This window comes from Rhipicephalus microplus, chromosome 9 (genome assembly GCF_043290135.1).
Source record: "Rhipicephalus microplus isolate Deutch F79 chromosome 9, USDA_Rmic, whole genome shotgun sequence".
NCBI lineage: Eukaryota > Metazoa > Arthropoda > Arachnida > Ixodida > Ixodidae > Rhipicephalus > Rhipicephalus microplus.
The window spans coordinates 68,643,524-68,665,250 of record NC_134708.1 but is presented as its reverse complement, the minus strand read 5'-3'; the positions used below and the strand labels follow the sequence as shown (position 1 = coordinate 68,665,250).

Below are 21,727 nucleotides of genomic sequence, written 5' to 3'. Positions count from 1 at the left end.
GTAAGCTAATATAATGGGGAAACTCTAGCGCCAGGTGTGTTTGTTTTTTTTTTGCTCTCCCACTGAAACAGTCATGTCAAGCTAGAGTTGTGATCTCGCAGACAATACCGTCGTGTCTGCCGTGCATGCGCATATCCTCGTTAGTATAGTGGCCAGTATCCCCGCCTGTCACGCGGGAGACCGGGGTTCGATTCCCCGATGGGGAGCAGTAATCTTTTAGTTACCATAGGGTGGAAATTCAACCTGCACTAATATACAATCGGCAAAATAATCTTCGTTTTCTCCATCTCCTCCAGAGTAAGCTAATATAAAAGGGAAGCTCTAGCGCCAGATATCTGTTTTTTTTTCTCTCCCACTGAAACAGTCGTGTCAAGCTAGAGTGTTGATATCGCAGACAACACCGTCGCGTCTGATGTCATGCGCATATCCTCCATTAGTATAGTGGTCAGTATCCCTGCCTGTCAAGCGGGAGACCGGGGTTTAATTCCCGGACGGGGAGCAGTAATTTTTTAGTTACCATAGGGTGAAAATTCAACCTGCACTAATATATCATTCGGCAAAATAATCTTCGTTTTCTCCATCTCCCCCAGAGTAAGCGAATATAATGGGGAAGCTCTAGCGCCAGGTGTTTTTTTTTCTGTCCCACTGAAATGTCATGTCAAGTAGGAGTTGTGATCTCGCTGACAACACCGTCGTGTCTGCCGTGCATGCCCATATCCTCGTTAGTATAGTGGTCAGTATCCCCGCCTGTCACGCGGGAGACCCTGGTTCGATTCCCCGACCGGGAGCAGTAATTTTTTAGTTACCATAGGGTGGAAATTGAACTTGCACTGCTATACCATTCGGCAAAATGATCTTCGTTTACTCCATCTCCTCCAGAGTAAGCTAATATAATGGAGAAGCTCAAGTGCCAGGTGTCTGTTTTTTTTTCTCTCCCACTGAAACAGTCGTGTTAAGCTAGAGTTGTGATCTCGCAGACAATACCGTCGTGTCTGCCGTGCATGCGCATATCCTCGTTAGTATAGTGTTCAGTATCCCCGCCTGTCACGCGGGAGACCGGGGTTCGATTCCCCGACGGGGAGCAGTAATTTTTTAGTTACCATAGGGTGGAAATTCAACCTGCACTAATATATCATTCGGCAAAATAATCTTCGTTTTCTCCATCTCCCCCAGAGTAAGCGAATATAATGGGGAAGCTCTAGCGCCAGGTGTTTTTTTTCTGTCCCACTGAAATGTCATGTCAAGTAGAAGTTGTGATCTCGCTGACAACACCGTCGTGTCGGCCGTGCATGCGCATATCCTCGTTGGTATAGTGGTCAGTATCCCCGCCTGTCACGCGGGAGACCGGCGTTCGATTTCCCAACGGGGAGCAGTAATTTTTTAGTTACCATAGGGTGGAAATTGAACCTGCACTGCTATACCAATCGGCAAAATAATCTTCGTTCTCTCCATCTCTTCCAGAGTAAGCTAATATAATGGGGAAACTCTAGCGCCAGGTGTCTTTGTTTTTTTTCCTCTCCCACTGAAACAGTCATGTCAAGCTAGAGTTTTAATCTCGCTGACAACACCGTCGTGTCTTCCGTGCATACACATATCCTCGTTAGTATAGTGGTCAGTATCCCCGCCTGTCACGCGGGAGACCGGGGTTCGATTCCCCGACGGGGAGCAGTACTTTTTTAGTTACCATAGGGTGGAAATTGAACCTGCACTACTATACCAATCGGCAAAATATTCTTCGTTCTCTCCATCTCATTCAGAGTAAGCTAATATAATGTAGAAGCTCTAGCGCCAGGTGTCTTTGTTTTTTTTTCTCTCCCACTGAAACAGTCATGTTAAGCTAGAGTTGTGATCTCGCAGACAATACCGTCGTGTCTGCCGTGCATGCGCATATCCTCGTTAGTATAGTGGCCAGTATCCCCGCCTGTCACGCGGGAGACTGGGGTTCGATTCCCCGACGGGGAGCAGTAATCTTTTAGTTACCATAGGGTGGAAATTCAACCTGCACTAATATACAATCGGCAAAATAATCTTCGTTTTCTCCATCTCCTCCAGAGTAAGCTAATATAAAGGGGAAGCTCTAGCGCCAGGTATCTGTTTTTTTTCTCTCCCACTGAAACAGTCGTGTCAAGCTAGAGTGTTGATCTCGCAGACAACACCGTCGTGTCTGCCGTCATGCGCTTATCCTCGTTAGTATAGTGGTCAGTATCCCTGCCTGTCACGCGGGAGAACGGGGTTTAATTCCCTGACGGGGAGCAGTAATATTTTAGTTACCATAGGGTGGAAATTCAACCTGCACTAAAATATCATTCGGCAAATTAATCTTCGTTTTCTCCATCTCCCCCAGAGTAAGCTAATCTAATGGGGAAGCTCTAGCGCCAGGTGTTTTTTTTTCTGTCCCACTGAAAAAGTCATGTCAAGCGAGAGTTGTGATCTCGCTGACAACACCGTCGTGTCTGCTGTGCATGCGCATATCCTCGTTAGTATAGTGGTCAGTATCCCCGCCTGTCACGCGGGAGACCGGGGTTCGATTCCCCAACGGGGAGCAGTAATTTTTTAGTTACCGTAGGGTGGAAATTGAACCTGCACTGCTATACCAATCGGCAAAATAATCTTCGTTCTCTCCATCTCCTCCAGAGTAAGCTAATATAATGGGGAAAGTCTAGCGCCAGGTGTCTTTGTTTTTTTTCCTCTCCCACTGAAACAGTCATGTCAAGCTAGAGTTGTGATCTCGCTGACAACACCGTCGTGTCTTCCGTGCATACACATATCCTCGTTAGTATAGTGGTCAGTATCCCCGCCTGTCACGCGGGAGACCGGGGTTCGATTCCCCGACGGGGAGCAGTACTTTCTTAGTTACCATAGGGTGGAAATTGAACCTGCACTGCTATACCAATCGTAAAATAATCTTCGTTCTCTCTATCTCCTCCAAAGTAAGCTAATATAATGGGAAGCTCTAGCGCCAGGTGTCTTTTGTTTTTTTTCCTCTCCCACTGAAACAGTCATGTCAAGCTAGAGTTGTGATCTCGCTGACAACACCATCGTGTCTGCCGTGCATGCACATATCCTCGTTAGTATTGTGGTCAGTATCCCCGCCTGTCACGCGGGAGACCGGGGTTCGATTCCCCGACGGGGAGCAGTAACTTTTTAGTTACCATAGGGTGGAAATTGAACCTGCACTGCTATACCATTCGGCAAAATAATCTTCGTTTTCTCCATCTCCTCCAGAGTAAGCTAATATAATGTGGAAGCTCTAGCGCCAGGTGTCTGTTTTTTTTTCTCTTCCACTGAAACAGTCGTGTCAAGCTAGAGTGTTGATATCACAGACAACACCGTCGTGTCTGCCGTCATGCGCATATCCTCGTTAGTATAGTGGTCAGTATCCCTGCCTGTCACGCGGGAGACCGGGGTTTAATTCCCGGACGGGGAGCAGTAATTTTGTAGTTACCACAGGGTGGAAATTCAACGTGCACTAATATATCATTCGGCAAAATAATCTTCGTTTTCTCATCTCCCCCAGAGTAAGCTAATATGATGGGGAAGCTCTAGAGCCAGGCGTTTTTTTTCTGTCCCACTGAAAAAGTCATGTCAAGCGAGAGTTGTGATCTCGCAGACAACACCGTCGTGTCTGCCGTGCATGCGCATATCCTCGTTAGTATAGCGGTCAGTATCCCCGCCTGTCACGCGGGAGACCGGGGTTCGATTCCCCAACGGGGAGCAGTAATTTTTTAGTCACCATAGGGTGGAAATTGAACCTGCACTGCTATACCAATCGGCAAAATAATCTTCGTTCTCTCCATCTCCTCCAGAGTAAGCTAATATAATGGGGAAGCTCTAGCACCAGGTGTCTTTGTTTTTTTTCCTCTCCCACTGAAACAGTCATGTCAAGCTAGAGTTGTGATCTCGCTGACAACACCGTCGTGTCTGCCGTGCATGCGCAAATCCTCGTTAGTATAGTGGTCAGTATCCCCGCCTGTCACGCGGGAGACCGGGGTTCGATTCCCCAACGGGGAGCAGTAATATTTTAGTTACCGTAGGGTGGAAATTGAACCTGCACTGCTATACCAATTGGCAAAATAATCTTCGTTTTCTCCATCTCCTCCAGAGTAAGCTAATATAATGTGGAAGCTCTAGCGCCAGGTGTCTGTTTTTTTCCTCTCCCACTGAAACAGTCATGTCAAGCTAGAGTTGTGATCTCGCAGACAATACCGTCGTGTCTGCCGTGCATGCGCATATCCTCCTTAGTATAGTGGCCAGTATCCCCGCCTGTTACGCGGGAGACCGGGGTTCGATTCCCCGACGGGGAGCAGTAATCTTTTAGTTACCATAGGGTGGAAATTCAACCTGCACTAATATACAATCGGCAAAATAATCTTCGTTTTCTCCATCTCCTCCAGAGTAAGCTAATATAAAGGGGAAGCTCTAGCGCCAGGTATCTGTTTTTTTTTCTCTCCCACTGAAACAGTCGTGTCAAGCTAGAGTGTTGATATCGCAGACAGCACCGTCGTGTCTGCCATCATGCGCATATCCTTGTTAGTATAGTGGTCAGTATCCCCGCCTGTCACGCGGGAGACCAGGGTTTAATTCCCCGACGGGGAGCAGTACTTTCTTAGTTACCATAGGGTGAAAATTGAACCTGCACTGCTATACCAATCGGCAAAATAATCTTCGTTTTCTCCGTCTCCTCCAGAGTAAGCTAATATAATGTGGAAGCTCTAGCGCCAGGTGTGTTTGTTTTTTTTTTGCTCTCCCACTGAAACAGTCATGTCAAGCTAGAGTTGTGATCTCGCAGACAATACCGTCGTGTCTGCCGTGCATGCGCATATCCTCGTTAGTATAGTGGCCAGTATCCCCGCCTGTCACGCGGGAGACCGGGGTTCGATTCCCCGACGGGGAGCAGTAATCTTTTAGTTACCATAGGGTGGAAATTCAACCTGCACTAATATACAATCGGCAAAATAATCTTCGTTTTCTCCATCTCCTCCAGTGTAAGCTAATATAAAAGGGAAGCTCTAGCGCCAGGTATCTGTTTTTTTTCTCTCCCACTGAAACAGTCGTGTCAAGCTAGAGTGTTGATATCGCAGACAACACCGTCGTGTCTGATGTCATGCGCATATCCTCCATTAGTATAGTGGTCAGTATCCCTGCCTGTCAAGCGGGAGACCGGGGTTTAATTCCCGGACGGGGAGCAGTAATTTTTTAGTTACCATAGGGTGAAAATTCAACCTGCACTAATATATCATTCGGCAAAATAATCTTCGTTTCCTCCATCTCCCCCAGAGTAAGCGAATATAATGGGGAAGCTCTAGCGCCAGGTGTTTTTTTTCTGTCCCACTGAAATGTCATGTCAAGTAGGAGTTGTGATCTCGCTGACAACACCGTCGTGTCTGCCGTGCATGCCCATATCCTCGTTAGTATAGTGGTCAGTATCCCCGCCTGTCACGCGGGAGACCGGGGTTCGATTCCCCGACCGGGAGCAGTAATTTTTTAGTTACCATAGGGTGGAAATTGAACTTGCACTGCTATACCATTCGGCAAAATGATCTTCGTTTACTCCATCTCCTCCAGAGTAAGCTAATATAATGGAGAAGCTCAAGTGCCAGGTGTCTGTTTTTTTTTCTCTCCCACTGAAACAGTCGTGTTAAGCTAGAGTGTTGATCTCGCAGACAACACCGTCGTGTCTGCCGTGCATGCGCATATCCTCGTTAGTATAGTGGCCAGTATCCCCGCCTGTCACGCGGGAGACCGGGGTTCGATTCCCCGACGGGGAGCAGTAATCTTTTAGTTACCATAGGGTGGAAATTCAACCTGCACTAATATACCATTCGGCAAAATAATCTTCGTTTTCTCCATCTCCTCCAGAGTAAGCTAATATAAAGGGGAAGCTCTAGCGCCAGGTATCTGTTTTTTTTTTCTCCCACTGAAACAGTCGTGTCAAGCTAGAGTGTTGATCTCGCAGACAACACCGTCGTGTCTGCCGTCATGCGCATATCCTTGTTAGTATAGTGGTCAGTTTCCCTGCCTGTCACGCGGGAGACCGGGGTTTAATTTCCCAACGGAGGCAGTAATTTTTTAGTTACCACAGGGTGGAAATTCAACGTGCACTAATATATCATTCGGCAAAAATATTTTCGTTTTCTCCATCTCCCCCAGAGTAAGCTAATATAAAGGGGAAGCTCTAGCGCCAGGTGTTTTTTTTCTGTCCCACTGAAAAAGTCATGTCAAGCGAGAGTAGTGATCTCGCTGACAACACCGTCGTGTCTGCCGTGCATGCGCATATCCTCGTTAGTATAGTGGTCAGTATCCCCGCCTGTCACGCGGGAGACCGGGGTTCGATTCCCCGACGGGGAGCAGTAATTTTTTAGTTACCATAGGGTGGAAATTGAACTTGCACTGCTATACCATTCGGCAAAATGATCTTCGTTTACTCCATCTCCTCCAGAGTAAGCTAATATAATGGAGAAGCTCAAGTGCCAGGTGTCTGTTTTTTTTTCTCTCCCACTGAAACAGTCGTGTTAAGCTAGAGTGTTGATCTCGCAGACAACACCGTCGTGTCTGCCGTCATGCGCATATCCTCGTTAGTATAGTGGTCAGTATCCCTGCCTGTCACGCGGAAGACCTGGGTTTAATTCCCCGACGGGGAGCAGTAATTTTTTAGTTACCATAGGGTGAAAATTCAACCTGCACTAATATATCATTCGGCAAAATAATCTTCGTTTTCTTCATCTCCCCCAGAGTAAGCGAATATAATGGGGAAGCTCTAGCGCCAGGTGTTTTTTTTCTGTCCCACTGAAATGTCATGTCAAGTAGGAGTTGTGATCTCGCTGACAACACCGTCGTGTCCGCCGTGCATGCGCATATCCTCGTTGGTATAGTGGTCAGTATCCCCGCCTGTCACGCGGGAGACCGGCGTTCGATTTCCCAACGGGGAGCAGTAATTTTTTAGTTACCATAGGGTGGAAATTGAACCTGCACTGCTATACCAATCGGCAAAATAATCTTCGTCCTCTCCATCTCATCCAGAGTAAGCTAATATAATGGGGAAACTCTAGCGCCAGGTGTCTTTGTTTTTTTTCTCTCCCACTGAAACAGTCATGCCAAGCTAGAGTTTTGATCTCGCTGACAACACCGTCGTGTCTTCCGTGCATACACATATCGTCGTTAGTATAGTGGTCAGTATCCCCGCCTGTCACGCGGGAGACCGGGGTTCGATTCCCCGACGGGGAGCAGTACTTTTTTAGTTACCATAGGGTGGAAATTGAACCTGCACTACTATACCAATCGGCAAAATAATCTTCGTTCTCTCCATCCCCTCCAGAGTAAGCTAATATAATGGGGAAGCTCTAGCACCAGGTGTCTTTGTTTTTTTTCCTCTCCCACTGAAACAGTCATGTCAAGCTAGAGTTGTGATCTCGCTGACAACACCGTCGTGTCTGCCGTGCATGCACATATCCTCGTTAGTATAGTGGTCAGTATCCCCGCCTGTCACGCGGGAGACCGGGGTTCGATTCCCCGACAGGGAGCAGTAACTTTTTAGTTACCATAGGGTGGAAATTGAACCTGCACTGCTATACCATTCGGCAAAATAATCTTCGTTTTCTCCGTCTCCTCCAGAGTAAGCTAATATAATGTGGAAGCTCTAGCGCCAGGTGTTTTTTTTTCTGTCCCACTGAAAAAGTCACGTCAAGCGAGAGTTGTGATCTAGTAGTAGTAGTAGTAGTAATTTATTTTATTTCTTGAAAGGCAAGAAAAAGGATACAGAAGCAAAAGGCGTTTCATACGCCTGACAAAGGCCTCTGCACCTGTAGTTCGTCACAGATGCACTTTTTTTTTTTTTTTTTTGCAGATACAAACAAGCAACAAAAACTAACATGTCATGTACCACATGAGCGCTAACAAAAGAAATACAGGAATAATAAAAAAAAACAAGCAACATATAATACACTTAGCATAATACAGATGCAGGAACATAAAATGGATGCATCGTATACCATAGTGAACTACTTACTTTCTTAACATTAACATTCTACCTACTCTTTTTACACAATATAGATTAGTGATGATAAGTTATTTCTTTTTTGATCAAAATTTCTTTAACTTGTTTTTTAAATGTCCCTAGGCTGACGTCAAACTGCAAGCCATTTTGGAATTCATTTACTATTCGCGTTGATTGGTAATGCAGTGTTTGCTTTCCGTAATTTGTCCTGGTTCTCGGTAAACGCTGTAAGTTTCTTCTTGCAGGATAACGTTGGTCATTTTCTTTTTGTTTATACCACTTATTTTTGTGTACCTCTTGAAGCAGTTTAAAATAATATATTTGGTTTGCCTTTAAGATTTCATGTTTATCAAAGAGCACTGAAGTGCGCAAACGGTCTATTCTACCCTGGTAATTTTCATAACAGCGAAGTATTTTCTTTTGTAGCATTATAAGTTTGTTATAATTTTTCGCTGTTGTGGTACCCCATACTAGTACGCCGTAACAAAGTCTCGAATAGAATAGGGCATTGTACAAATTTTTCTTCAGCCACTGAGGATTGAGGGAACCAATTCTGTACAGGCATCCTACCGTTCCCGCAAGTTGCCTAACTAAATGATTAACGTGGACATTCCACGTTAAGTCTTCACTGAACCATACCCCCAGAAATTTTTGATGTTTTTCTCGTTTTATGATGTTCCCGTCAAAGCTTATCTTTATGTCATATTTAACATGTTTATTTACTGGGCGAAATATAATATATGTCGTCTTCTTGGCATTTAACTGTAGCTTGTTTTGATTAAGCCAGTTTGAGAGTGACGTCATATATTCATTTACATTTTTTTCTAGTATTTCTAAGTGATCTGATGTGAAAAATACATTTGTGTCGTCTGCATACATAATAAGCTGTGGTGAGGCGGGTATACATACAATATCATTAACATAAAGCAAAAAGAGCAAAGGACCCAGTATAGAACCCTGCGGAACTCCTTGGGTCAACTGAAGCCGACTTGATGTGGCTGTCTTCATTTGTACTAGTTGGTACCGGTTATGCAAATAGTTTTGTAATAGCTTAAGGGTGACCCCACGTATGCCGTACCGTGATAGTTTCCGTAACAATATATCATAATGTATTGAATCGAAGGCTTTTTTTAAGTCCAAAAATAAACCAAGCGTAAATTTCTTATTTTCCATATTTGTAATTATTTGATCTTTAATAATCGTTAACGCTTGTTCAGTAGACTTGTTTTTCTGAAAACCATACTGACATGTTGTGATGATGCCATACTTATTGAAAAAGGATAACAACCTGTCGTGAATAACGCCTTCAAAAACCTTTGATAATGTCGAGAGTACTGAAACGGGTCTATAATTTGACATATTATTGATGCCACCTCCTTTGTAAATTGGGGTTACCCTTGCAACTTTTAACTGTGCCGGAAACACGCCTGTTTTCAGTACAAGATTTACTATGTAAGCAAGCGCCTCGGATATTAGCGGACATATCAACTTTAGTTCAGCTGCGGTGATTTCGTCTATACCTGGCGTCACATTGCTCTTAAGTTTTTTTATTAGGTTAGCTATCTCAGCACTGTCAGTAGGAAGCATAAAGATTGAATTCTGCATAGCTGTTGTTTCTTCGAAACACGAGTCATCTTCTCTTTCAGAAAAACCACTATACGCGCCCGCATTGACGAAATGACGATTTATAGCATTGGCTAGGTTCTCTCCACGCAGCACCACGTTTTCCTCTTGCATTTCTGTGATGTCATGTCTTGCTTTCTTTCTCCCAGTAAGGGCATCCACTGTTTCCCAGACCCTTCTTGGGTTATCACATATGTTCTGAAATTTTTTCTGATAATATTCTCGTTTAGCCTTTTTTAAGTCTGATGTAAGTGCGTTGCGGTATTTTTTGTACTCGGCAAATGCTTCGGGTTCTCGTATGCTTAAAAAATTTTTAAAAAGGCCATTTTTTATTTGAATACGTTTATAAAGCGAGCAGTCTATCCAAGGTTTCCGGCAAGTTTTTCTCTTTTGAAAAGAGACTTCTTTCCTAGGAAATGCCGTGTTGTAACAGTGACGTAATGCATTCAAAAAACCATTATAGGCCTCATCAGCATCTTTTATCTTATATATATCATTCCAATCTACTGCTTTGACGAGCTGAAAGAATAAGTTCTTACTTTCACTATTTATGTTGCGTCGGACGAAGGTTTCCTTCTGTTGCTTTTGGTGTTTCAATAACAAGGGTATGTAACAAAAAACTGGCAAATGATCGCTAAGATCACTTGACACGATACCGCTTATGATCTCCGCTGGGTTCGAATTTGTAACGCATATATCGAGTAATGTTGCACTGTCCCTGGTCACTCTGGTAGGGGAACATACATGATTTGCACAACCAAACGCAGAAAGCAGTGTCTCAAAATGTACGGCGGGCGTATCGTTTGCAGCAAGATTGATATTAATGTCCCCCATGATAACATAAGAAGTGTTGTGAAGTAATGGGGAAGATAGGAGTGTGTCTATAAACTCTAAAAAACGTGTTTTGTGCCCTTGAGGCGGCCTATAAATGACAATCGCTACAAGTTTATCAACCTTTATAGCCAAACATTCAAAATCTGTTGTGATTACCGACAGTTCTAGTTTTTCATGGGTATATTTTTCTTTTACATAAATTGCGACTCCGCCTCCTTTTCTGTCCGCGCGGCAAAGATGCTCAGATCGATATCCAGGAAAACTTGGGACATTATTATCATCGGTTAACCACGTTTCAGTGAACATGAGCATATCAAAGTTTATTGCCGCGGTGTCTAGAAAAATGCTTATGTCGTCTATTTTACTTCTAATACTCCTGGCATTCACATGTAAAGCAGAAAGGAAATTTTTATTTTGTGGATAACACGATTTTAAATCAAGAACATTGTAATACTTATGAGTTTCACTGAAAACACTCATAGTGAACAACGAAAAACAACATTGGTACACGCAAGATACACTCAGCAAACTCAGCACATTTTTTCTATGTCATCTTGACAGGTCACATTAACCACAGCAGAAGATTCATCCTTACGGGCAAGCACTCTACCACCAGAAGTCCAGACAAACTTCCATTGTTTTTCCTTTTTCCTTTGGATGGCGGCTGAAAGCAGCGCCTTGTTAGCTTGAGTTAGGTGCTCATTTACAAAAATAGCAGCCCCTGGTCTAAGACCAAGCATTGAAGTGTCTAATCTCCTCTTTCTACATTTAGCCAGAAAATCATTCCTCTTTCCACGCCTGACGAACCGAGCAAGAATGTTCTGAATTGTAGGTTTTGGCGTGCGAACCCAGTGACAAATGTCAATATCTGACGTGTCAACGGTCTCACCCACGCTATCCCCAATCTTTTGAAGAATACTGAGAGCATCACTACCAGGTGGTATGCCTTTAATCTCCAGGTTATTTGAACGCTGATACTGCTCTAGCTCATCACACTTCTTCGACAGGCGCTCATTCTCTGTCTTTAGTTTCCTGTTTTCACTAAGCAGTTCCTTCATTTCCTGCCTTAATGTCCTGATATCTTCTGCGACGTCTTTAACATCATTGCATACATCAGAACAAAAAGACACTCCCTCTTTCAGTTCCTTCATTTCTACCCGGAAATCCCGTTTGAAGTTCTCAAACGCCCTGAACAGGTCACGTAACTCTTTAGAATCTGAAGTATCTTTTCCAGAGCCCTTACTTCCCATTTCCAAAATGTCATGCACAACAACAGCAAAGACGCTATGTTCGGCAGCAGTGCACTCCTATGCCAGAGAAACAAATGGGACTAGCCTCACCTGCAAAAGCAGTAGATTGAGCGTCAGAGGTACGCCTTTCTTGTGCACTGCTGCCGAACTAAGCGAGCCGCAGGATTCCGCCGTCTTTTCTACTGTTCGCCGTCACTCCCTCCGTGTCAGCTGACTTGATAGGCTCATGCGCCGAAATGGCTGCGCAGAAACGCCGAAGCGATGTCCGGGGGCCAGCGTGTCTTGCTTGTTCGTTGAAGAAACGGCAGTATTTCCACGAGGCTCGGTAGGCCGACTTGGCAGGGAAATCTGCAAAAGCAGTAGATTGAGCGTCAGAGGTACGCCTTTCTTGTGCACTGCTGCCGAACTAAGCGAGCCGCAGGATTCCGCCGTCTTTTCTACTGTTCGCCGTCACTCCCTCCGTGTCAGCTGACTTGATAGGCTCATGCGCCGAAATGGCTGCGCAGAAACGCCGAAGCGATGTCCGGGGGCCAGCGTGTCTTGCTTGTTCGTTGAAGAAACGGCAGTATTTCCACGAGGCTCGGTAGGCCGACTTGGCAGGGAAATCTGCAAAAGCAGTAGATTGAGCGTCAGAGGTACGCCTTTCTTGTGCACTGCTGCCGATCTCGCTGACAACACCGTCGTGTCTGCTGTGCATGCGCATATCCTCGTTAGTATAGTGGTCAGTATCCCCGCCTGTCACGCGGGAGACCGGGGTTCGATTCCCCGACCGGGAGCAGTAATTTTTTAGTTACCATAGGGTGGAAATTCAACCTGCACTAATATACAATCGGCAAAATAATCTTCGTTTTCTCCATCTCCTCCAGAGTAAGCTAATATAAAAGGGAAGCTCTAGCGCCAGGTATCTGTTTTTTTTCTCTCCACACTGAAACAGTCGTGTCAAGCTAGAGTGTTGATATCGCAGACAACACCGTCGTGTCTGATGTCATGCGCATATCCTCCATTAGTATAGTGGTTAGTATCCCTGCCTGTCAAGCGGGAGACCGGTGTTTAATTCCCGGACGGGGAGCAGTAATTTTTTAGTTACCATAGGGTGAAAATTCAACCTGCACTAATATATCATTCGGCAAAATAATCTTCGTTTTCTCCATCTCCCCCAGAGTAAGCGAATATATTGGGGAAGCTCTAGCGCCAGGTGTTTTTTTTCTGTCCCACTGCAATGTCATGTCAAGTAGGAGTTGTGATCTCGCTGACAACACCGTCGTGTCTGCCGTGCATGCCCATATCCTCGTTAGTATAGTGGTCAGTATCCCCGCCTGTCACGCGGGAGACCGGGGTTCGATTCCCCGACCGGGAGCAGTAATTTTTTAGTTACCATAGGGTGGAAATTGAACTTGCACTGCTATACCATTCGGCAAAATGATCTTCGTTTACTCCATCTCCTCCAGAGTAAGCTAATATAATGGAGAAGCTCAAGTGCCAGGTGTCTGTTTTTTTTTTCTCTCCCACTGAAACAGTCGTGTTAAGCCAGAGTTGTGATCTCGCAGACAATACCGTCGTGTCTGCCGTGCATGCACATATCCTCGTTAGTATAGTGGTCAGTATCCCCGCCTGTCACGCGGGAGACCGGGGTTCGATTCCCCGACGGGGAGCAGTAATTTTTTAGTTACCATAGGGTGGAAATTCAACCTGCACTAATATATCATTCGGCAAAATAATCTTCGTTTTCTCCATCTCCCCCAGAGGAAGCGAATATAATGGGGAAGCTCTAGCGCCAGGTGTTTTTTTTCTGTCCCACTGAAATGTCATGTCAAGTAGGAGTTGTGATCTCGCTGACAACACCGTCGTGTCTGCCGTGCATGCGCATATCCTCGTTGGTATAGTGGTCAGTATCCCCGCCTGTCACGCGGGAGACCGGCGTTCGATTTCCCAACGGGGAGCAGTAATTTTTTAGTTACCATAGGGTGGAAATTGAACCTGCACTGCTATACCAATCGGCAAAATAATCTTCGTTCTCTCCATCTCTTCCAGAGTAAGCTAATATAATGGGGAAACTCTAGCGCCAGGTGTCTTTGTTTTTTTTCCTCTCCCACTGAAACAGTCATGTCAAGCTAGAGTTTTGATCTCGCTGACAACACCGTCGTGTCTTCCGTGCATACACATATCCTCGTTAGTATAGTGGTCAGTATCCCCGCCTGTCACGCGGGAGACCGGGGTTCGATTCCCCGACGGGGAGCAGTACTTTTTTAGTTACCATAGGGTGGAAATTGAACCTGCACTACTATACCAATCGGCAAAATATTCTTCGTTCTCTCCATCTCCTCCAGAGTAAGCTAATATAATGTAGAAGCTCTAGCGCCAGGTGTCTTTGTTTTTTTTCCTCTCCCACTGAAACAGTCATGTTAAGCTAGAGTTGTGATCTCGCAGACAATACCGTCGTGTCTGCCGTGCATGCGCATATCCTCGTTAGTATAGTGGCCAGTATCCCCGCCTGTCACGCGGGAGACTGGGGTTCGATTCCCCGACGGGGAGCAGTAATCTTTTAGTTACCATAGGGTGGAAATTCAACCTGCTCTAATATACAATCGGCAAAATAATCTTCGTTTTCTCCATCTCCTCCAGAGTAAGCTAATATAAAGGGGAAGCTCTAGCGCCAGGTATCTGTTTTTTTTCTCTCCCACTGAAACAGTCGTGTCAAGCTAGAGTGTTGATCTCGCAGACAACACCGTCGTGTCTGCCGTCATGCGCTTATCCTCGTTAGTATAGTGGTCAGTATCCCTGCCTGTCACGCGGGAGACCGGGGTTTAATTCCCCGACGGGGAGCAGTAATATTTTAGTTACCATAGGGTGGAAATTCAACCTGCACTAATATATCATTCGGCAAATTAATCTTCGTTTTCTCCATCTCCCCCAGAGTAAGCTAATCTAATGGGGAAGCTCTAGCGCCAGGTGTTTTTTTTTTCTGTCCCACTGAAAAAGTCATGTCAAGCGAGAGTTGTGATCTCGCTGACAACACCGTCGTGTCTGCTGTGCATGCGCATATCCTCGTTAGTATAGTGGTCAGTATCCCCGCCTGTCACGCGGGAGACCGGGGTTCGATTCCCCAACGGGGAGCAGTAATTTTTTAGTTACCATAGGGTGGAAATTGAACCTGCACTGCTATACCAATCGGCAAAATAATCTTCGTTCTCTCCATCTCCTCCAGAGTAAGCTAATATAATGGGGAAAGTCTAGCGCCAGGTGTCTTTGTTTTTTTTTACTCTCCCACTGAAACAGTCATGTCAAGCTAGAGTTGTGATCTCGCTGACGACACCGTCGTGTCTTCCGTGCATACACATATCCTCGTTAGTATAGTGGTCAGTATCCCCGCCTGTCACGCGGGAGACCGGGGTTCGATTCCCCGACGGGGAGCAGTACTTTCTTAGTTACCATAGGGTGGAAATTGAACCTGCACTGCTATACCAATCGTAAAATAATCTTCGTTCTCTCTATCTCCTCCAAAGTAAGCTAATATAATGGGGAAGCTCTAGCGCCAGGTGTTTTTTGTTTTTTTTTTCCTCTCCCACTGAAACAGTCATGTCAAGCTAGAGTTGTGATCTCGCTGACAACACCATCGTGTCTGCCGTGCATGCACATATCCTCGTTAGTATTGTGGTCAGTATCCCCGCCTGTCACGCGGGAGACCGGGGTTCGATTCCCCGACGGGGAGCAGTAACTTTTTAGTTACCATAGGGTGGAAATTGAACCTGCACTGCTATACCATTCGGCAAGATAATCTTCGTTTTCTCCATCTCCTCCAGAGTAAGCTAATATAATGTGAAAGCTCTAGCGCCAGGTGTCTGTTTTTTTTTCTCTTCCACTGAAACAGTCGTGTCAAGCTAGAGTGTTGATATCACAGACAACACCGTCGTGTCTGCCGTCATGCGCATATCCTCGTTAGTATAGTGGTCAGTATCCCTGCCTGTCACGCGGGAGACCGGGGTTTAATTCCCGGACGGGGAGCAGTAATTTTGTAGTTACCACAGGGTGGAAATTCAATGTGCACTAATATATCATTCGGCAAAATAATCTTCGTTTTCTCATCTCCCCCAGAGTAAGCTAATATAATGGGGAAGCTCTAGAGCCAGGTGTTTTTTTTCTGTCTCACTGAAAAAGTCATGTCAAGCGAGAGTTGTGATCTCGCTGACAACACCGTCGTGTCTGCCGTGCATGCGCATATCCTCGTTAGTATAGCGGTCAGTATCCCCGCCTGTCACGGGGGAGACCGGGGTTCGATTCCCCAACGGGGAGCAGTAATTTTTTAGTCACCATAGGGTGGAAATTGAACCTGCACTGCTATACCAATCGGCAAAATAATCTTCGTTCTCTCCATCTCCTCCAGAGTAAGCTAATATAATGGGGAAGCTCTAGCACCAGGTGTCTTTGTTTTTTTTCCTCTCCCACTGAAACAGTCATGTCAAGCTAGAGTTGTGATCTCGCTGACAACACCGTCGTGTCTGCCGTGCATGCGCAAATCCTCGTTAGTATAGTGGTCAGTATCCCCGCCTGTCACGCGGGAGACCGGGGTTCGATTCCCCAACGGGGAGGAGTAATTTTTTAGTTACCGTAGGGTGGAAATTGAACCTGCACTGCTATACCAATTGGCAAAATAATCTTCGTTTTCTCCATCTCCTTCAGAGTAAGCTAATATAAAGGGGAAGCGCTAGCGCCAGGTATCTGTTTTTTTTCTCTCCCACTGAAACAGTCGTGTCAAGCTAGAGTGTTGGTCTCGCAGACAACACCGTCGTGTCTGCCGTGCATGCACATATCCTCGTTAGTATAGTGGTCAGTATCCCCGCTTGTCACGTGGGAGACCGGGGTTCGATTCCCCGACGGGAAGCAGTAATTTTTTAGTTACCATAGGGTGGAAATTGAACATGCACTGCTATACCATTCGGCAAAATATTCTTCGTTTTCTCCGTCTCCTCCAGAGTAAGCTAATATAATGTGAAAGCTCTAGCGCCAGGTGTCTTTGTTTTTTTCCTCTCCCACTATAACAGTCGTGTCAAGCTAGAGTGTTGATATCGCAGACAACACGGTCGTGTCTGATGTCATGCGCATATCCTCCATTAGTATAGTGGTCAGTATCCCTGCCTGTCAAGCGGGAGACCGGGGTTTAATTCCCGGACGGGAAGCAGTAATTTTTTAGTTACCATAGGGTGAAAATTCAACCTGCACTAATATATCATTCGGCAAAATAATCTTCGTTTTCTCCATCTCCCCCAGAGTAAGCGAATATAATGGGGAAGCTCTAGCGCCAGGTGTTTTTTTTCTGTCCCACTGAAATGTCATGTCAAGTAGGAGTTGTGATCTCGCTGACAACACCGTCGTGTCTCCCGTGCATGCCCATATCCTCGTTAGTATAGTGGTCAGTATCCCCGCCTGTCACGCGGGAGACCGGGGTTCGATTCCCCGACCGGGAGCAGTAGTTTTTTAGTTACCATAGGGTGGAAATTGAACTTGCACTGCTATACCATTCGGCAAAATGATCTTCGTTTACTCCATCTCCTCCAGAGTAAGCTAATATAATGGAGAAGCTCAAGTGCCAGGTGTCTGTTTTTTTTTCTCTCCCACTGAAACAGTCGTATTAAGCTAGAGTGTTGATCTCGCAGACAACACCGTCGTGTCTGCCGTGCATGCGCATATCCTCGTTAGTATAGTGGCCAGTATCCCCGCCTGTCACGCGGGAGACCGGGGTTCGATTCCCCGACGGGGAGCAGTAATCTTTTAGTTACCATAGGGTGGAAATTCAACCTGCACTAATATACCATTCGGCAAAATAATCTTCGTTTTCTCCATCTCCTCCAGAGTAAGCTAATATAAAGGGGAAGCTCTAGCGCCAGGTATCTGTTTTTTTTTCTCTCCCACTGAAACAGTCGTGTCAAGCTAGAGTGTTGATCTCGCAGACAACACCGTCGTGTCTGCCGTCATGCGCATATCCTTGTTAGTATAGTGGTCAGTTTTCCTGCCTGTCACGCGGGAGACCGGGGTTTAATTTCCCAACGGAGGCAGTAATTTTTTAGTTACCACAGGGTGGAAATTCAACGTGCACTAATATATCATTCGGCAAAAATATTTTCGTTTTCTCCATCTCCCCCAGAGTAAGCTAATATAAAGGGGAAGCTCTAGCGCCAGGTGTTTTTTTCTGTCCCACTGAAAAAGTCATGTCAAGCTAGAGTTTTGATCTCGCTGACAACACCGTCGTGTCTGCCGTGCATGCGCATATCCTCGTTAGTATAGCGGTCAGTATCCCCGCCTGTCACGCGGGAGACCGGGGTTCGATTCCCCAACGGGGAGCAGTAATTTTTTAGTCACCATAGGGTGGAAATTGAACCTGCACTGCTATACCAATCGGCAAGATAATCTTCGTTCTCTCCATCTCCTCCAGAGTAAGCTAATATAATGGGGAAGCTCTAGCACCAGGTGTCTTTGTTTTTTTTCCTCTCCCACTGAAACAGTCATGTCAAGCTAGAGTTGTGATCTCGCTGACAACACCGTCGTGTCTGCCGTGCATGCGCATATCCTCCTTAGTATAGTGGCCAGTATCCCCGCCTGTCACGCGGGAGACCGAGGTTCGATTCCCCGACGGGGAGCAGTAATCTTTTAGTTACCATAGCGTGGAAATTCAACCTGCACTAATATACAATCGGCAAAATAATCTTCGTTTTCTCCATCTCCTCCAGAGTAAGCTAATATAAAAGGGAAGCTCTAGCGCCAGGTGTCTTTGTTTTTTTCCTCTCCCACTGAAACAGTCATGTCAAGCTAGAGTTGTGATCTCGCAGACAATACCGTCGTGTCCGCCGTGCATGCGCATATCCTCCTTAGTATAGTGGCCAGTATCCCCGCCTGTCACGCGGGAGACCGGGGTTCGATTCCCCGACGGGGAGCAGTAATCTTTTAGTTACCATAGGGTGGAAATTCAACCTGCACTAATATACAATCGGCAAAATAATCTTCGTTTTCTCCATCTCCTCCAGAGTAAGCTAATATAAAAGGGAAGCTCTAGCGCCAGGTATCTGTTTTTTTCTCTCCCACTAAAACAGTCGTGTCAAGCTAGAGTGTTGATATCGCAGACAACACCGTCGTGTCTGATGTCATGCGCATATCCTCCATTAGTATAGTGGTCAGTATCCCTGCCTGTCAAGCGGGAGACCGGGGTTTAATTCCCGGACGGGGAGCAGTAATTTTTTAGTTACCATAGGGTGAAAATTCAACCTGCACTAATATATCATTCGGCAAAATAATCTTCGTTTTCTCCATCTCCCCCAGAGTAAGCGAATATAATGGGGAAGCTCTAGCGCCAGGTGTTTTTTTTCTGTCCCACTGAAATGTCATGTCAAGTAGGAGTTGTGATCTCGCTGACAACACCGTCGTGTCTCCCGTGCATGCCCATATCCTCGTTAGTATAGTGGTCAGTATCCCCGCCTGTCACGCGGGAGACCGGGGTTCGATTCCCCGACCGGGAGCAGTAATTTTTAGTTACCATAGGGTGGAAATTGAACTTGCACTGCTATACCATTCGGCAAAATGATCTTCGTTTACTCCATCTCCTCCAGAGTAAGCTAATATAATGGAGAAGCTCAAGTGCCAGGTGTCTGTTTTTTTTTCTCTCCCACTGAAACAGTCGTATTAAGCTAGAGTGTTGATCTCGCAGACAACACCGTCGTGTCTGCCGTGCATGCGCATATCCTCGTTAGTATAGTGGCCAGTATCCCCGCCTGTCACGCGGGAGACCGGGGTTCGATTCCCCGACGGGGAGCAGTAATCTTTTAGTTACCATAGGGTGGAAATTCAGCCTGCACTAATATACCATTCGGCAAAATAATCTTCGTTTTCTCCATCTCCTCCAGAGTAAGCTAATATAAAGGGGAAGCTCTAGCGCCAGGTATCTGTTTTTTTTTCTCTCCCACTGAAACAGTCGTGTCAAGCTAGAGTGTTGATCTCGCAGACAACACCGTCGTGTCTGCCGTCATGCGCATATCCTTGTTAGTATAGTGGTCAGTTTCCCTGCCTGTCACGCGGGAGACCGGGGTTTAATTTCCCAACGGAGGCAGTAATTTTTTAGTTACCACAGGGTGGAAATTCAACGTGCACTAATATATCATTCGGCAAAAATATTTTCGTTTTCTCCATCTCCCCCAGAGTAAGCTAATATAAAGGGGAAGCTCTAGCGCCAGGTGTTTTTTTCTGTCCCACTGAAAAAGTCATGTCAAGCGAGAGTAGTGATCTCGCTGACAACACCGTCGTGTCTGCCGTGCATGCGCATATCCTCGTTAGTATAGTGGTCAGTATCCCCGCCTGTCACGCGGGAGACCGGGGTTCGATTCCCCGACGGGGAGCAGTAATTTTTTAGTTACCATAGGGTGGAAATTGAACTTGCACTGCTATACCATTCGGCAAAATGATCTTCGTTTACTCCATCTCCTCCAGAGTAAGCTAATATAATGGGGAAGCTCTAGCGCCAGGTGTCTGTTTTTTTTCCTCTCCCACTGAAACAGTCATGTCTAGCTAGAGTTGTGATCTCGCTGACAGCACCGTCGTGTCTGTCGTGCATGCGCATATCCTCGTTAGTATAGTGGTCAGTATCCCCGCCTGTCGCGTGGGAGACCGGGGTTCGATTCCCCGATGGGCAGCAGTAATTTTTTAGTTTCCATAGGTTGGAAATTGAACCTGCACTGCTATACCATTCGGCAAAATAATCTTCGTTCTCTCCATCTCCTCCAGAGTAAGCTAATATAATGTGGAAGCTCTAGCGCCAGGTGTCTTTGTGTTTTTTCCTCTCCCACTGAAACGTTCATGTCAAGCTAGAGTTGTGATCTCGCAGACAATACCGTCGTGTCTGCCGTGCATGCGCATATCCTCGTTAGTATAGTGGTCAGTATCCCCGCCTGTCACGCGGGAGACCGGGGTTCGATTTCCCGACGGGGAGCAGTAATCTTTTAGTTACCATAGGTCGGAAATTCAACCTGCACTAATATACCATTCGGCAAAATAATCTTCGTTTTCTCCATCTCCTCCAGAGTAAGCTATTATAATGGGGAAGCTCTAGCGCCAGGTGTCTGTTTTTTTTCTTTCCCACTGAAACAGTCGTGTCAAGCTAGAGTGTTGATCTCGCAGACAACACCGTCGTGTCTGCCGTCATGCGCATATCCTCGTTAGTATAGTGGTCAGTATCCCTGCCTGTCACGCGGGAGACCGGGGTTTAATTCCCCGACGGGGAGCAGTAATTTTTTAGTTACCATAGGGGGGAAATTGAACCTGCACTGCTATACCAATCAGCAAAATAAACTTCGTTCTCTCCATCTCCTCCAGAGTAAGCTAATATAATGGGAAAACTCTAGTGCCAGGTGTCTTTGTTTTTTTCCTCTCCCACTGAAACAGTCATGTCAAGCTAGAGTTGTGATCTCGCTGACAACACCGTCGTGTCTTCCGTGCATACACATATCCTCGTTAGTATAGTGGTCAGTATCCCCGCCTGTCACGCGGGTGACCGGGGTTTAATTCCCCGACAGTGAGCAGTAATTTTTTAGTTACCATAGGGTGGAAATTCAACCTGCACTAATATATCATTCGGCAAAATAATCTTCGTTTTCTCCATCTCCTCCTGAGTAAGCTAATATAATGGGGAAGCTCTAGCGCCAGGTGTTCTTTTTTTCTGTCCCACTGAAACAGTCATGTCAAGCTAGAGTTGTGATCTCGCTGACAACACCGTCGTGTCTGCCGTGCATGCGCAAATCCTCGTTAGTATAGTTGTCAGTATCCCCGCCTGTCACGCGGGAGACCGGGGTTCGATTCCCCGACGGGGAGCAGTACTTTCTTAGTTACCATAGGGTGGAAATTGAACCTGCACTGCTATACCAATCGTAAAATAATCTTCGTTCTCTCTATCTCCTCAAAAGTAAGCTAATATAATGGGGAAGCTTTAGCGCCAGGTGTCTTTTGTTTTTTTTCCTCTCCCACTGAAACAGTCATGTCAAGCTAGAGTTGT

The 21,727-nt window shown here is 45.9% G+C and overlaps 35 non-coding genes across 35 annotated transcripts; all 35 read left to right on the top strand.

Annotated features, from left to right (window-relative positions):
* Positions 1 to 134: 134 nt before the first annotated feature.
* Positions 135 to 206, top strand: TRNAD-GUC (transfer RNA aspartic acid (anticodon GUC)). Its single transcript has one exon. It is a non-coding gene; the product is annotated as a tRNA-Asp (tRNA).
* An 804-nt stretch (positions 207 to 1,010) lies between these two features.
* Positions 1,011 to 1,082, top strand: TRNAD-GUC (transfer RNA aspartic acid (anticodon GUC)). Its single transcript has one exon. It is a non-coding gene; the product is annotated as a tRNA-Asp (tRNA).
* A 512-nt stretch (positions 1,083 to 1,594) lies between these two features.
* On the top strand, positions 1,595 to 1,666 carry TRNAD-GUC (transfer RNA aspartic acid (anticodon GUC)). The gene has a single exon. It is a non-coding gene; the product is annotated as a tRNA-Asp (tRNA).
* A 224-nt stretch (positions 1,667 to 1,890) lies between these two features.
* Positions 1,891 to 1,962, top strand: TRNAD-GUC (transfer RNA aspartic acid (anticodon GUC)). Its single transcript has one exon. It is a non-coding gene; the product is annotated as a tRNA-Asp (tRNA).
* A 509-nt stretch (positions 1,963 to 2,471) lies between these two features.
* Positions 2,472 to 2,543, top strand: TRNAD-GUC (transfer RNA aspartic acid (anticodon GUC)). Its single transcript has one exon. It is a non-coding gene; the product is annotated as a tRNA-Asp (tRNA).
* A 224-nt stretch (positions 2,544 to 2,767) lies between these two features.
* Positions 2,768 to 2,839, top strand: TRNAD-GUC (transfer RNA aspartic acid (anticodon GUC)). Its single transcript has one exon. It is a non-coding gene; the product is annotated as a tRNA-Asp (tRNA).
* A 223-nt stretch (positions 2,840 to 3,062) lies between these two features.
* Positions 3,063 to 3,134, top strand: TRNAD-GUC (transfer RNA aspartic acid (anticodon GUC)). The gene has a single exon. It is a non-coding gene; the product is annotated as a tRNA-Asp (tRNA).
* A 509-nt stretch (positions 3,135 to 3,643) lies between these two features.
* Positions 3,644 to 3,715, top strand: TRNAD-GUC (transfer RNA aspartic acid (anticodon GUC)). Its single transcript has one exon. It is a non-coding gene; the product is annotated as a tRNA-Asp (tRNA).
* Positions 3,716 to 3,939: 224 nt separating this feature from the next.
* TRNAD-GUC (transfer RNA aspartic acid (anticodon GUC)) lies at positions 3,940 to 4,011 on the top strand. Its single transcript has one exon. It is a non-coding gene; the product is annotated as a tRNA-Asp (tRNA).
* Positions 4,012 to 4,822: 811 nt separating this feature from the next.
* TRNAD-GUC (transfer RNA aspartic acid (anticodon GUC)) lies at positions 4,823 to 4,894 on the top strand. Its single transcript has one exon. It is a non-coding gene; the product is annotated as a tRNA-Asp (tRNA).
* A 508-nt stretch (positions 4,895 to 5,402) lies between these two features.
* TRNAD-GUC (transfer RNA aspartic acid (anticodon GUC)) lies at positions 5,403 to 5,474 on the top strand. The gene has a single exon. It is a non-coding gene; the product is annotated as a tRNA-Asp (tRNA).
* A 222-nt stretch (positions 5,475 to 5,696) lies between these two features.
* TRNAD-GUC (transfer RNA aspartic acid (anticodon GUC)) lies at positions 5,697 to 5,768 on the top strand. Its single transcript has one exon. It is a non-coding gene; the product is annotated as a tRNA-Asp (tRNA).
* Positions 5,769 to 6,276: 508 nt separating this feature from the next.
* Positions 6,277 to 6,348, top strand: TRNAD-GUC (transfer RNA aspartic acid (anticodon GUC)). Its single transcript has one exon. It is a non-coding gene; the product is annotated as a tRNA-Asp (tRNA).
* Positions 6,349 to 7,152: 804 nt separating this feature from the next.
* TRNAD-GUC (transfer RNA aspartic acid (anticodon GUC)) lies at positions 7,153 to 7,224 on the top strand. Its single transcript has one exon. It is a non-coding gene; the product is annotated as a tRNA-Asp (tRNA).
* A 224-nt stretch (positions 7,225 to 7,448) lies between these two features.
* Positions 7,449 to 7,520, top strand: TRNAD-GUC (transfer RNA aspartic acid (anticodon GUC)). The gene has a single exon. It is a non-coding gene; the product is annotated as a tRNA-Asp (tRNA).
* A 4,884-nt stretch (positions 7,521 to 12,404) lies between these two features.
* TRNAD-GUC (transfer RNA aspartic acid (anticodon GUC)) lies at positions 12,405 to 12,476 on the top strand. Its single transcript has one exon. It is a non-coding gene; the product is annotated as a tRNA-Asp (tRNA).
* Positions 12,477 to 12,985: 509 nt separating this feature from the next.
* TRNAD-GUC (transfer RNA aspartic acid (anticodon GUC)) lies at positions 12,986 to 13,057 on the top strand. Its single transcript has one exon. It is a non-coding gene; the product is annotated as a tRNA-Asp (tRNA).
* A 223-nt stretch (positions 13,058 to 13,280) lies between these two features.
* TRNAD-GUC (transfer RNA aspartic acid (anticodon GUC)) lies at positions 13,281 to 13,352 on the top strand. The gene has a single exon. It is a non-coding gene; the product is annotated as a tRNA-Asp (tRNA).
* A 512-nt stretch (positions 13,353 to 13,864) lies between these two features.
* TRNAD-GUC (transfer RNA aspartic acid (anticodon GUC)) lies at positions 13,865 to 13,936 on the top strand. The gene has a single exon. It is a non-coding gene; the product is annotated as a tRNA-Asp (tRNA).
* Positions 13,937 to 14,160: 224 nt separating this feature from the next.
* On the top strand, positions 14,161 to 14,232 carry TRNAD-GUC (transfer RNA aspartic acid (anticodon GUC)). The gene has a single exon. It is a non-coding gene; the product is annotated as a tRNA-Asp (tRNA).
* A 219-nt stretch (positions 14,233 to 14,451) lies between these two features.
* TRNAD-GUC (transfer RNA aspartic acid (anticodon GUC)) lies at positions 14,452 to 14,523 on the top strand. The gene has a single exon. It is a non-coding gene; the product is annotated as a tRNA-Asp (tRNA).
* A 219-nt stretch (positions 14,524 to 14,742) lies between these two features.
* On the top strand, positions 14,743 to 14,814 carry TRNAD-GUC (transfer RNA aspartic acid (anticodon GUC)). The gene has a single exon. It is a non-coding gene; the product is annotated as a tRNA-Asp (tRNA).
* Positions 14,815 to 15,039: 225 nt separating this feature from the next.
* TRNAD-GUC (transfer RNA aspartic acid (anticodon GUC)) lies at positions 15,040 to 15,111 on the top strand. Its single transcript has one exon. It is a non-coding gene; the product is annotated as a tRNA-Asp (tRNA).
* Positions 15,112 to 15,337: 226 nt separating this feature from the next.
* TRNAD-GUC (transfer RNA aspartic acid (anticodon GUC)) lies at positions 15,338 to 15,409 on the top strand. The gene has a single exon. It is a non-coding gene; the product is annotated as a tRNA-Asp (tRNA).
* An 805-nt stretch (positions 15,410 to 16,214) lies between these two features.
* TRNAD-GUC (transfer RNA aspartic acid (anticodon GUC)) lies at positions 16,215 to 16,286 on the top strand. Its single transcript has one exon. It is a non-coding gene; the product is annotated as a tRNA-Asp (tRNA).
* Positions 16,287 to 16,507: 221 nt separating this feature from the next.
* TRNAD-GUC (transfer RNA aspartic acid (anticodon GUC)) lies at positions 16,508 to 16,579 on the top strand. Its single transcript has one exon. It is a non-coding gene; the product is annotated as a tRNA-Asp (tRNA).
* Positions 16,580 to 17,090: 511 nt separating this feature from the next.
* On the top strand, positions 17,091 to 17,162 carry TRNAD-GUC (transfer RNA aspartic acid (anticodon GUC)). Its single transcript has one exon. It is a non-coding gene; the product is annotated as a tRNA-Asp (tRNA).
* Positions 17,163 to 17,384: 222 nt separating this feature from the next.
* Positions 17,385 to 17,456, top strand: TRNAD-GUC (transfer RNA aspartic acid (anticodon GUC)). The gene has a single exon. It is a non-coding gene; the product is annotated as a tRNA-Asp (tRNA).
* Positions 17,457 to 17,964: 508 nt separating this feature from the next.
* Positions 17,965 to 18,036, top strand: TRNAD-GUC (transfer RNA aspartic acid (anticodon GUC)). The gene has a single exon. It is a non-coding gene; the product is annotated as a tRNA-Asp (tRNA).
* Positions 18,037 to 19,133: 1,097 nt separating this feature from the next.
* Positions 19,134 to 19,205, top strand: TRNAD-GUC (transfer RNA aspartic acid (anticodon GUC)). The gene has a single exon. It is a non-coding gene; the product is annotated as a tRNA-Asp (tRNA).
* Positions 19,206 to 19,426: 221 nt separating this feature from the next.
* Positions 19,427 to 19,498, top strand: TRNAD-GUC (transfer RNA aspartic acid (anticodon GUC)). Its single transcript has one exon. It is a non-coding gene; the product is annotated as a tRNA-Asp (tRNA).
* A 508-nt stretch (positions 19,499 to 20,006) lies between these two features.
* Positions 20,007 to 20,078, top strand: TRNAD-GUC (transfer RNA aspartic acid (anticodon GUC)). Its single transcript has one exon. It is a non-coding gene; the product is annotated as a tRNA-Asp (tRNA).
* A 518-nt stretch (positions 20,079 to 20,596) lies between these two features.
* On the top strand, positions 20,597 to 20,668 carry TRNAD-GUC (transfer RNA aspartic acid (anticodon GUC)). Its single transcript has one exon. It is a non-coding gene; the product is annotated as a tRNA-Asp (tRNA).
* Positions 20,669 to 20,888: 220 nt separating this feature from the next.
* Positions 20,889 to 20,960, top strand: TRNAD-GUC (transfer RNA aspartic acid (anticodon GUC)). The gene has a single exon. It is a non-coding gene; the product is annotated as a tRNA-Asp (tRNA).
* Positions 20,961 to 21,474: 514 nt separating this feature from the next.
* TRNAD-GUC (transfer RNA aspartic acid (anticodon GUC)) lies at positions 21,475 to 21,546 on the top strand. The gene has a single exon. It is a non-coding gene; the product is annotated as a tRNA-Asp (tRNA).
* The last annotated feature ends 181 nt before the right edge of the window (positions 21,547 to 21,727 follow it).